Raw genomic sequence first — 13,525 nt, 5'->3', positions numbered from 1 at the left:
GTTCTTTATCTATTTCCTAAATCTATAATTTCTATTATTTCGTGCTTATGGTGAAAATATTAAATTAGTGCAATTCCCATTTACTTCAGACCACTTCAGTGAAAATGGGAAAATCAACAAATTACCACTGGAGCTAATGACAACAAATTCTAATTTGTAAATAAATATACAATCTATTGTATCTTATTTGTGTTACTAACCAATATATTCCATTAATGCATTCTCTGCAATTTCCGTTATGATTAGCACCACGTTAATCGCTTTAGCCATCACCCTCTCGGAATATCTAGAGGGGTGGGTGCTTCGAAAGGGGAGGGAGAAAAACACGAAATGCTTCTCATGCAAACGGTTGGCAACCCCGTGCGCGCGTAAATACGCATTATTCTATCCCCTTGCGGCCCGCATGAAATGTCATTAGAGCTTCCTGCAGGAAAAGGGGAAGAGACGATGTTGAGCTGTGAGTGCTAATAGTGCTCTTTCTGGGGACTGCTACTCACACCACCCTAGTAAACGGGTCGCATTTGTTTTGGCGCCTGCGAAGTTGGCACGCCGGCCGAGCCTCTCGCGCCGCGATTCGCTGAAGGGGTCGGCGGGACGCCCTCTCGCGGTCGGAGAAGGTGAGTTTCGCGGGCAATTCCGATCAGTGACGAGAGAAATCGGCGACGCTTTTCAACTTTCCATCCTCCGCTGCCTCCAGGTGAGTCCCAAATACTTTTTTGCTCTTTAAAAACACCTTTTCATCAAAAAAACACTGTGCTTGACTAACGAAAATAAAATTTTTATCTTTAATTTTTGTAAATCATTTTACTTTTTTATGGTATTGTCTTTAATTGCAGCGATTTCCGGCTATCAGGGTAAATAATAATTGCTGGTGTCGTCTTTTCTGCCGTAGTTGATTAAATTATTATATGATCAATACAAATTCTTTGAATCTAAATATAAGCTATTGATTTAATTTTCGCTTAAACTCGTTAAAAGGTATGTTACAGTTATTTAACCAATAAAGCTTGACCTTTTGCATGATGAGATTACTTATTTGATGTAGTTTAGTTAATCGCTATCAGATTTACTTCAGATTGATTGTAGACGTGACTTTTTCTCAACGTTTGCCATTATTTAATATCAAAGCTAGAATTGAAAATTTAAATTTGTTTCAAAAGCCCTACAATTTTTTTTAATTTCTTTAACTTTTCTTAATCTTTAAACATTTTTTTATTATTATTATGAAAGTGCGGTTATAAAACTTTAGAGCTGTATTCACTGCGATAGAATTTTCGATTTAAAATTTTTAATGTTAGAAAGATGTCAAAACTGATTAGCTTCCATCCCTTTTCTTCCCATAATGAATACATTTATCCCACCCGCAACTAACTTCTATAGTTAAGAAGGTGTTTGTTGATGACTATGGCATAATTTTAGTGCTAGCTATACTCACTGAACGGGTCACTACGACATATGTTTTATACTGGTGAGTGAAAAGGTAAAAATATAGGTATGAAATAAAAGTAAAAATCAAATAATTAGCAGTTTTTTAACATTATATTATTGACAATACTAAACTAGAAAGTAAATCTTTGTTAATCAGTTTCTGATCACAATAAACTAATAATAATAATAATTTTATTAGTTTAATATTAACTAATAATTAATAATAATTTTATAAGCGAGACATTAGATTTATCGTGTTAGAATTCATCATTTTTCTAGAGATTCCGAATTATTATGAAGTACTAAACCTATCCCATAGATCGAAATTGTTACTCTTTGAATGAAGACTGCATATAATAATCATTTGGTCTGCATTCATCCCTCTAATTAGACCCTGAATGGTTTTGATTAACTAGACTTAACAAGAGAAGAGATCGTGATTACTATCTGCTGAAATTTAAGTGAAATAACTATTTAATTTCAAAATGAAATAATTTAAGTTGTGAATATATGAGAAAAGCAATGGTAAATTATACTTATTTAATAAGTATAATTTACCATTGTTAATTATTATTATATTATAATGGTTAATTATTGGTAAATTATACTTTTTTAACGTTAGGTTAGGTTAGGATATTTGAACATATCTGAACTCCCGAAAGCTATCTGCTTAAGAAAAGGGGATGCCTTCATGGAGGATTTTCTAAAAGAAACCAGCTCATATTTACATTACGCATAGGTAAAAGCGCGAACAACAACCACGCAACCTTTCGCCTAGGTTCGAACGCAAGTCTAGTATTTGCCTATTTAAGGAACTGTGTACATACTTGGTTTGTAAAATCAATTTTTGTTAATTGAAGGTATTGTAAACTACAAGCCATTTTAATTTTCTATTTATAAAGGTGTTTAAGGGTTTAAGGGTCGGTGTTGAGAAAGTGGAATTTAATATCTCGTTTATTTGCTTTGGCCAATACATAATCATGATTTTTTTGTCCCCTATGAGCTTTTAAGGTCTTACTAGTCAGTACAACCAGTGAACAGTTGAAAGGTCTCATGCTCAGTTCCCGGTGGGAGCGATGCTGATTTTTCAAAAATTCTGTTAAAAGTAATAGTTTTGAAAGACGATAATTTCTTTTTTATTTCATCACATCTGAGTTGATCTTTTCAACTATAGTTATTTGCTCAGAGATACTTCTCCACGGAAATATTTAAAGCAGTTAATTAAAGACAATTCTTGTCTCTGTATATAACGACATCATTTTTAATTAACGTATCAGTTTATTTTGATTCTAACTTGGACGGACCCTCCGAAACTTAGCATTGGTTGACCTGCATTACTTCAATTTTTCTGAAAAAAAAGTCATGAAGAGCGAGTTTTCCTTTTCTCACTTTTCTTTTTTTAAGTACGTCATTTTTTTAATCGCTCGCTTTCGCTTCAGATTCTATTCTATTTCTATTTGTCTTTTAAGTAATAGTTTTTTGCCTTTTTTAGTACAAAAATAATAATATTAATTAATTCTTTTTATTTTCTTAGTATATAAATAATAATATTAATTAATTCTTTAACCTCTTAATTCTTTTTAATTACTGATTTTCTTTGTAAATGCTTATTAAAAATCCTTTCTTTTTTCATAACCACAGCTATTTATTTTTTGTAGTTACTCCTGATATAAAAATTTGTTCTGAATAAGATATTAAATCCCGTGTAAAAATTATACCTTTGATAACAAGCAGTGTTAATGTAATAAAAATACTCTGTGGAAATATATCTCGAAATTATACCTAATTGAAACAATCTTCAATTAGGTATAATTTCAAGATATATCATTTTGAGTTTGATGAAAATTTCGTCAGATGTAAAATTTTAGGTTCTTATTGATTAAACATTACGCAAGTGTTCCCTTTCATCTAACCGCATTTATATTTTCTTCTTTCTTTTATATTCGAAATACGGGACATGTAAGAATGCTTACATGAGATTTAGCTTTTTCTGCGAAGTATAGCACAATTTGAAATTTTAATCATTTACTTTAGCAGAAAATGTTCTAATATGTGTACTAAAAATAAGTTCTAATAAGGCAGTGAGTGATTTCATATTGTTGCATAAATTTGTTAAAAAGAGTGAAAATTCAATAGTTTACCAATAAGGAATATAATATTCCAATAAATATATAAACTACATGCATGCAATAAAGACTTTAAAATCTTCAAATGTGATTCGAAAGCATAAAAAAAATTGTTCTAATTTCCTTCTGAAAAACCATCTGATTTCAAATCGCCATTCTACTGTTGTATTACCATTAGGTTAATGAATTTTTTTAATATATTTAATTCATGAGTTGATTGCTAGCTCTGTAAAGGTCTACAGTATTTTCAAATATCCCTTAAATCATGTTTTTTGTAAAACAACATTTCTGTTCTATTTTTTAAGAGGAAGAAAAATTATGGTCGACAATTTTTAATTTATTAAGTAAATAATTTTTCGTATTTTAAAATTTTATCTTTAAATTTTATGTTTCAGAAATCTTCTTTTGTTAAGAGCCTTTTTGACTTATAAGTGGCCATTTTGTTTCGCAAACAGTAACTTATACAACGTATATTTTAAATTATAACTTTTTTTTCGGATGCAGTAATCATTTCATTTGGAAAAACATTAAGCTAAAAGTAAAAACAGATGTTTTAAGGTATAAAAATAGAAAATGAAATGGTATAGATCCGGTTTTAGTCTTAATATCCTGCAACGATCAGTCTCTCCATTATATTAGCTTTTTCCCATTTACGTTTTTTATATACTACTCATAAGTTTTGTTGATAATAATTACTCAAGTTTTAAATCCAGATTGGCATTTTGGATTATTAAGGCAAAATTACTTGATTGTGTGTAATGTTTCAGTACATTTCCGTAAATTTTTATAGTTGCTAAAGTGAGCCACTGTATGCATTTTAAATAACGCTTACAAAATATTGTTTATAATAATTCTTTAAGTTTTGAGTTAACGGAATGCATCCGAAAAAGGATCTAATATCGCCAAAATCACGAAGAAAAATTTCTCATCTAATTTAGATATCTGACATTTACCTTAACGATGATAAAAAAGCTTAGAATATTTTGTTCGCTAACAGTAATGGTATAAAACATAATATTTCCATAAAAAAATCAGCTTTAATTTAAATATTGGTAGCATAGGATTTCAAATTAATTTACTAATAATTAGCATGAGATCAAGGGCTTCGCAGACGGTCCTCAATTCGAAATATCCCCTTTCCTGCAATTATGACTTTACTGATCTTGCTCAATATCCTTATTAGCACCTTGAAAACTTTGCTTGAACACCCTGTAAAAGCATCTTGACATCATGTACTACCATCCTGCAATTTGGCTTGAACTTGCTTGGAAATGAATATAAGATCAAAATGCAGATGAATAATTAAGCAGTATTTTATAATTTTTATCTTTGATTAATATTCACTTATGATAGTTCCGAAAGTGTATAAGTACTTGAGCAAATAATACAGATATGTAAAGTTTAAAATTTTTTAATTCTTATAATACCTTAATTTTTGTAAGAAGATTATCCTCTTTCTTTTGCATACAAAAGGAGTAGCATTCTTCTTCATTACTTCTTTGACGTAAAACAACTTGCCTTCTGATGGCAATATTTGCAAATTCATGTTTAATAAAAGAAAAACATCAAAGCTTGAATTTATTCAGCACTATTAAAATGAAGCATATAAGCAGTATTATGATGAAAATTATTTCATAAAAAAGGAATAAAAGGAAACAATTATCAAGCTAAAGAATTCTCCCTGCCCTTCATCTAAATTCAAGAAATACATATAAAGAATTTTATGCACATTCGTTTAACCGTAAATTCAAACCCTTTTTATAAAGCATTTAAATTGTTTCTACGTCTTTAGCCTTCAGCTATTTTTATTTATCTGCAATTACTCGATATTAGGTAGATAAAGAGAAATTATATTGAGAATCTTCATGCATAAAATGCCGTTCTTATCCTATTAATATTTTATAATCGCGTTAAACATCTTAAAGAGCTATTCTACCTTTCAGGAAAAAAATGGGTTTATTTCATAATGTTTCACGCAAAGTCTAGATTTTTTTCAGTCATTTTACTTCTAAGCACGTGGAAAATGAGAAATGCCTTCGTCGAGATTCGAACTCTGGATCTACCGATTGCTAGAGGACATTACACTACAAAAGCACGTCATAAAGAGGGAGAATATACTTTACATCCTTCCCCAATTTAATGGCGACTGAGGAGGAAGGGACCCAATCGTCAAATACTGGCTGTGACGTATATCATACACTGTATTTTATTTCGCGCACCATAGCCTATTAGGCACTATATTTCGGAGCAGAAGTGAAAAATGTGCACTGCGCTCGCCAGAATTCGAACCCTGTATCTTCCAACTGCTTCCCCGACGTGTTTTCGAAATACATGACGAAGAAGGTGGTAAATAGGGAGAAAATACCTTACAAGACTTCTAAAAATATATGTAATATTTTATTTTATTTTATTATGACTTAAATTATACTTCTAAATCCTTTCCGTTATCTCGAAGCATGAACATGCGAGTGAAAACTTTTCCTTTCTCAGTCATACGTATTTACAGATACTCGAAACAGTGTTATCCTAAGCAATAACTAGAGAAGTAAGACTTCCATTAAATGTGCTTTACAAAACAAGCAAATTTAATTCTCATTTTAATGTAATCAATCCTGTTAACTGTTCATGCATTTCTACAGTGGTCGTCAAAATTAAAAGATAATCTGAAAAAACGTATGCTCGCAAATTAAAATTTTCAACCAAAATGAAAAGTCTAATTATTTATGCTAACTGTAATTCGACGAGTTCTACGCATATGTTAGCTCATGAAAAAAGCATGTTAGCGGATTCCCTAGAAGGAACTCTTTATTAGTTATAGCTTAAATGCATTTTTAAGTGAAGGTCAAAAGCAGTGCGAAAGTAGTAGACTTAAGAAGGACAGACCCAAATGGAGGTCGCCATAGATCTCACTATACCCCAAAGTATGTATCAAAAATCTGAAACCACTGTGTAAGCAATGAATCAACTAGAAGGCTGTTTGTCAAGAGTAGCCAAGTGCAATAACTGCATCTGAAAACTGTTTTCTATCATTGTTATCTCAGAAAAACCGTGAAGCGACTGCAGAAGGTTTTAGATCTTCAGAATGGCACAGGAACTCAACCCCCCCCGTTGTACTGCTGCATGAAATTTCAATCTAGAAAACCCACCATTGATTTGTGTCTCATTCATTACATCTTCCAAAGAAACCCGTTTAAGTAGTGACATCGCAATATTCGTTGAAGGCAGGAAGAATGCTACCCACATTGTTTATTGACGTATTCCCTAATAAAGTAGCCGAATATATAAATCTCCTAATTACTTCTCTAAAGGAAGACAGAGAACTCTAGGAGGGGCTTGAAGTGCCCCAGTGCCTCTCCTTAACTCATCTACACATTCTACATAGTACTGAAATGCAAAAATTTAGCTACCTACTTCATTCAAATAATTAATTAGCTTTTTATTCGAGAAGTTTCTTGGATAGGCTAAACTTTGTGCTCCATTCTGTTATCAGTCATTAAAATGAACAAGTGTCTGACAGTCTGCAAATGCTCTTATGTAAAATATCAAGAAAGCATCGTCACTCTTTTTTCTGTGAAAAGTAATAGTGTATTTCGCTATCTCTCCAGATACAAATACGTCAAAAAAGAATCAGTATATACCCTTAACGATATCTATGCTGTTTGCATCAACACCATTGTTCCAAGGTGGATGATGAGTTCAAGGAAGACCCAGCTTTTGACGCTGTTGGGCACTTAATGCCATCTCAGGATCTTAAGAGAGCATCGTAGCTATTAGATGATTTTACCCTATCTTTTGGCGCTAGTAACAGTTCCTTGGCATTGTTTCCACAGTATGCATATCATTTTTCTGAACTCTTCTGGCGACCCTTTTATCTTAGCTTGGAACGAGATAGCCAATGGCTCTCCGTGTTAGTCAGCATCAAATTAATTTTGAGGCTCATTATGTCAAAGTATGATTAATCTAACTACACTCGTTACTCCTGTACATAAAATCCAAAATCAAAATCACGTAAAGCAAAACTTTTTTTTTTCTTTTGCTTTGTTCATTTCGTTAGCTTAACAATTTTCTATTTTTCACCGTCTCACATCAAACAGTCAAGTGAATTATATTCCTGCTTCTAAAGTTTTATACATCTTGTAAAGTTTAGTATTCATATTCCACTCTCAAATGTTTGAAATTACTCTTAAAAACAATTTTTTGGCACCTTGGTACCTTAACTTTGGATGTAAATGTGTCTAGGATTTAGATCTGCGTTGTCATTGTACATTTATTACTAACAATTAAATTTCAGTTTTCGTAAAAATATATTTGAAAAACTACATATTTCGCTTTCAAATATTTCAATTAATTATTTAATTAAATGACCTTTTATTTTGAAATTTAGATAACGAATAAATATAAATGCACGTCCTTAAAATGTTTAAGAATTCGCAATTGTATTAAGGAAGCAGAATACATGCAAAGAGAAATCTTACATTTTCAGCTGTGGACTGAAGTAAATCTTTATTAATTATATCTCATTATATTAATGTTATAGGGTGAAATAGATACATAGTTTTTAAGCTTTATTTAAAACCTATATGTATAACACCCTGATAGAACAAAGAAGGAACTTGGTTAAAACGGTTATTTTTCTTATCTTATATTCTTTCTTAGAATCAGATGTTTCATATAAGGAAATTTGTCCCCATTTTTCTCTTTTTTGTCGCAAAGTGCTTATGGCACACGCCACTAATTATTATAAAGATAAAATGGCACATAAACAATATGTCATAATGTCATGGTTTTAATTTGTGGGTTAATGATTAAGTTTAAAACTCGTCAGAAATGTTATGTCCCAGTTATCACAGATATTGTCTGATTATGTTTCCTTCTTGTACCATTCGATTTTCCAGATCTCCATATTTTTTCCTGATCGTGTTCTATAAATGATCACTTTTCAATTTGATGAATCTTGGTTCATTAACTGATTATGGAAAAACATGCGAGTATTGCGGTAGAGTGGATGTTTTTTCTTCCAAAGGAAACTAAAGTATTCCATTTACACGTGAGGTAAACCATGAAACTTTTCAGTCTATACGTTTAACAACCAGGATTCGATTCTAGTATACAAATTAATTAGACGATTGTGTCGCACTTCATAAGAATGTTATGTTCGTAGAAGATTCACTTAAACACTTGCGTAGGAATTTCAGTACAATATGCTGGTGGAAAACAGTCATTGCTCCGTTTAATACCAGATAGCTTCTATAAGCATAACTATATTTTAGGTGTTCGTAAGTAAGGCACAAAATGTTTTTTATTATTGAAATTTCGGCTTTTATTATTTTAAACATCTAAAATCTTGATCAACTGCAACAAAAACTAGTGATATTTAAAGTATGAAAGCGTGCGCATATTTTAGTTTTATTCAGATGCATATACAATTCAACACGGTTTTCGAGCCTGCATACGGCGCAATATTCATTATTCAGAACGGAAATAGTAGCCTGTAATTTGGATTAAATGAAAAGTTTCTTTCACTTCATAATGTTGTCTTCTCTTAGCTGTTAACACCAGGCTAATGAGAAACCATTTTATGTACAAAGAGTACTGTATATACAAAATAATAGCGATGCTTGTAACTTGGAATGATGCTTTAAAGTATCATAACATATTCGAAACATCTCTTTTTAAAGTAGTTACAATCTCCAAGCAGAAAATTTATTTTCCCCATATTAACATTCAAGCACAGAAAACAAATTTTCTCGTCCTTGGTTGCATAATAGATTTCTGATAATTTTTGACATCCTGGAAGGAATCGACGGAATCTGAATCTGACTTCCTGTCCTTCGGAAAAGGCATATTGACATTTTCAAAGACTCCCTTTTCAAAAGTTTGACATTCATCTCATTTTGATTTTTGTACGATCACATTCTACACTAGAAATGCAACAAACTCTTCTTTTATCATAGCATTTTCCTTAAACTCCTTTTTAATTTCGACTATTTGGAAAAATCCTATTCTAATCCATTACTCCATTCTTGCTTCAGAATTAGTTCTGTATCACATTTTGAAGTGATGTGTGCTGTGAATCTGCCTGTAAGTAGATACTTCAAGTATAAACTGAGGTTTTGCTATGTGTTCACTACGAATAACTTCCTTCTTGATAAATGTATTCTGATAAAATGGGGACATATGGCAACATATTTAAAAACGGGTTATCAGTTACATCCTAAACGTTTACTTTAACATTCATAAGAAAACACTCAACACTAAGGAAGATATTATCGGATTATTAGACAAAAAAGTCTATCAGCTAATTTCTTCAATTACTCCCAAATATATATATATATAATTATAACATTTTCACGTAACCCTAATAACAAATCTTACATGTGGCATGTTGACAGCTGCAATAAAATGCTAAATTGTGAAAAATTATTTATGTGATGAAACCTTTTTAAGCAAAAAATCCTTTATTCTAAGGATTTTAATTTTAATTCATTGAAAAAGATTAGATTTCAAAAAATCCGATTACTTATGATTTCTAATCAATCTAATAGGATGCAAAATTATGTAAATGCTTCACAGAAACTAAGTAAGCGAAAAATAATTTCGAATGTTAATCCACTTTCTTGCATGTTAAATTACACTTATTTGATCTAAATTAATATTAACATAATGTTAACTGTATTCCTTTCCTGGGTATTTCCGCATATTGAGAAATGATTCAAGAATTACGAAGCTTTTACAGTTTTAGCTTCAATTTCGTAATGGTTTGCGCCGGCAGTCATCATATTAAATTACATATTAGATTATTTAAAATTAATCTAGTGCGAATTTGAAACAAATTATTTCATGTATTATTCTTTTACATTGAATGATACCCCCAGTACATAACCCCCAGTAGATGGGTAATATGTTGAATATTATGTTTCATTTTGATGAATAATTTCTGAAGAATAACTTATTTTAAACGTTTTCCTTCTACCATCCCTATTTTTAAACGAAACAGCGGGAGACCAAGTTCATTGCTTTATACATAAAGATGTCATGTAAAACTTCATATGACACGGAAGGAAAGGTCAGGTGAGGTTTAAGATGAGCTGCTGAGAGACATTGTATACACATAACCTATATGAACTTAAAGCATGATTTCCCGATCACGCCTGTCAGTTTATCCTATTTACTGCATCTCAATATCGAGAATTTCGAACATTTATTAAATTATAAGCTATTCTTCCAGTTCTGTTGTGTACCATTACTTTCAAAAGAAAACTGACTTTTAAGATCGAAACATTTCTTAAAGAATAGAATTAACATTCCCAGATGAAATCTGTCTCTGATTAAGCATACTATCTGTAAGCATAATAGCAAACCTTACATTGCTTGATATAATAATTATAACGGTTAATTTTTATCACATATTTAATCTCTAATTAACCAATCATTATCAGTTTTCTCTTTTTTAGTAAATTTCGCAGAAAATATCTTAAATGTAATTTTTAAATCAGCTTTCCGAAATTATTACAACCCATGTCTGTTTTTAATTATATTATAATCAAGGTATAGTTCGAAGTTTAAAGAACATTTATATATATTGTCGAGGGCTATCGGTTCCTTTATGTCGCCGTGTAGGATCATTCCGTATATACAAGAAGAAATTAATTTATTATAAAAATCAGTTGCAAATAGTTCAGTAAATATCTTCAACACTTTAAGCAAAACGCTGGTATAAGAAATTTCTCCTTAATGGTCGAGAAATATCTGTAGTGGCAAAAATCACTTTCAAAGTACACTAACAAATCAAGTAAATCTCACATTTAAGTAACAACTAAAACAGCAACAACAGCAACTTCCAGCTTTCTTAGCCGCATTTGTATGAGACATAAGTTCCAGAAAATTCAAGAAAGATCTGTAGCGTGAAGATAGTATCTCTGGACTAGATTGGACAATATGTTAAATAGAGCACAGGGAGCTAAGCTTCTTTTACTTCTTAGGATATTCAAAATATGTTTTAGGAATGATCAATAGTAACACAAAAATGCAACTAATGTGAAACTCTTGAGCTGGTGGTAGAAGTGCCAAGATAAGATTTTTATGAAGTATACGGTAATCCAGCAAAGTCAGTGTCAAAGCGAAAAAGATAAAATGAATAGTAAAGCTGAATAAGATGCAAAAAACCAAAATTGTTTAATAAGATGCAAAAAAAAACAAATATAAGTAGGTCGTACCATTTCATTGCGGAAAAACAGAGAAGAACATTTGTAGGTTTAAATAATTAATGTTTTAGATAAGCATACTGTTCCAAAGGAAAGGGAATGCGTTTTTAAATGAAAATAATAAGATTTTGATGATTAATTTGACAGAGATAGAACTTAAATGCTATAATTTATAATGTAATCACTGATGCATTTTATTTTGATGTCTTAGTGAATCATAGAAATTCAAATGTACCAGAGAGAGTTTACAGTCATGCGGGAGTTTTGTTTATGAGAATTTGCAGCTGGTTGTGATTGGTTTTTGCTGCTTGATCCCAGGCTGGAGATGCATACAAAAGAGCAATTTAGAGAACAGATTTGTAAAGAAAGATTTCGTTTTCCGAGAAATGCTCGCCATGACACCCAAGAATCGGCATCATATTGCATATGATGCAACTGAATTTATCATGCAAGTTTTGGAAGTGATTTTGAAAGCTAGTTTTCCGTAGAGATTAACACCAAGATATTGTTGGTTTAGTCTGTTGACTGATCAAAGTGTAGAAAAACGTCGAGAATCCTTTTTGAGTTTCCTTTACGGAAGAAGATGGCTGTAGATTTTTCAGTGTTGACTGCAGTGCACCATTTAGTGTACCATATTTCAAAGATGAAAAGATTGATGAAAAGATACCTAGGAAAATAGTTTTGAAGAACGTAGTTGACAAGATAGTTCTGAAGAGTCTTAATACAGGTAGATAAACATTTTTCAGAGGATGAAGGTCTGGCACACTTCCTTGAGGACTCCCTTGAGAATGAGAAGTAGTTGAGAACGTACTCATACGTACCTTGAACTACCTGTTGCTGACAAAAGAAGCAGTGAAATGGATGATGAAGTGTATAAGGGTTTTAGCTGAATGACTCTGAAGATAAATCTGTGGTTCCACACCCGATAAAAAACCCTTATAATATCAAGAAAACTGCACCGATGAAGATATTGGCATTCATGCCTTCTGTATTCATATTGAGAACCCTCAAAAGTTAATGGGCAGTACTATGTTTGGCCCAAAAATCAAACTGATATGGAGGGAGATAATTGATGATATTGAAGTTTTTAATCGAAATGGAAAGAATAACTCATTCAGTGATTTTTGAAAGCGCACACAACACATAGTTTTGAGGAAAGATATGGTTTGTGTGTTGGCTTATGTAGAGTGATTATGTTGGCAGTATTCTATTGGTCAGAAAAATGGTGAAGCTGTAAACAGGAGTTAATAATCTTCGTGAGGCAGCTGAGAGCCTTTTTAAAACAATTCTTGACTGCAATGTTGCAGATACCACAGGATCAATAACTTTTTTCGTTTTAAATTTGTTAATGATATTGCGAACCTGAGAAGGATAAATAACGGACAGAAGATTCTTTGGGCCCATTTGCTTGAGGAAGATGTTAACAGTACCCTTGACGATACTGATGGTGATATTGTCATAAGAATTATTTTGAGAAGACATTTTCAAGTTAGCAGCCAAGCAATTTGCTTTATCGGCATAAGATGGAACGATGCCATTAATGCCATGAAGTACAGGAATGGGCGAGTACGTTTTAGAAAACTTCTTATTGAAATTATAAAGAGTGTTGTATCCTCGATCATAAGAGAAGCGAAAATCTATTCCCACTCTTCCTGCTTGCAGATCTTCAGTTTTTCCTTGACGAGGTTTTGCAGGATGCTGTAGATCACAGATCATTTCACATATTTAGAAACAAATTCTTTTCAAATTTTTTTTCAAAAAGTACTC

The 13,525-nt window shown here is 31.7% G+C and overlaps 1 protein-coding gene across 5 annotated transcripts in view; it reads left to right on the top strand.

The window, feature by feature from the left end:
* Window positions 1-13,525, top strand: part of LOC118195792 (homeobox protein cut-like) — a 354,176-nt gene that overhangs the window by 179,998 nt on the left and 160,653 nt on the right. The window contains exon 1 of one of the 5 annotated variants that reach the window (XM_085823715.1): window positions 497-697. The exons of the other annotated variants lie outside the window; for them this stretch is intronic. The gene's annotated coding sequence lies outside the window, so the exon portion shown is untranslated. Of the gene's footprint in view, window positions 1-496; window positions 698-13,525 lie in introns of those variants that run through there. 5 annotated transcript variants of the gene reach the window in all.

This window comes from Stegodyphus dumicola, chromosome 9 (genome assembly GCF_044657685.1).
Source record: "Stegodyphus dumicola isolate Sdum_Otavi_A_Nest chromosome 9, ASM4465768v1".
Taxonomy (NCBI): Eukaryota; Metazoa; Arthropoda; class Arachnida; order Araneae; family Eresidae; genus Stegodyphus; species Stegodyphus dumicola.
Note: the sequence above shows the minus strand (reverse complement) of the source record. Positions and strands in the feature narration are given on the sequence as shown.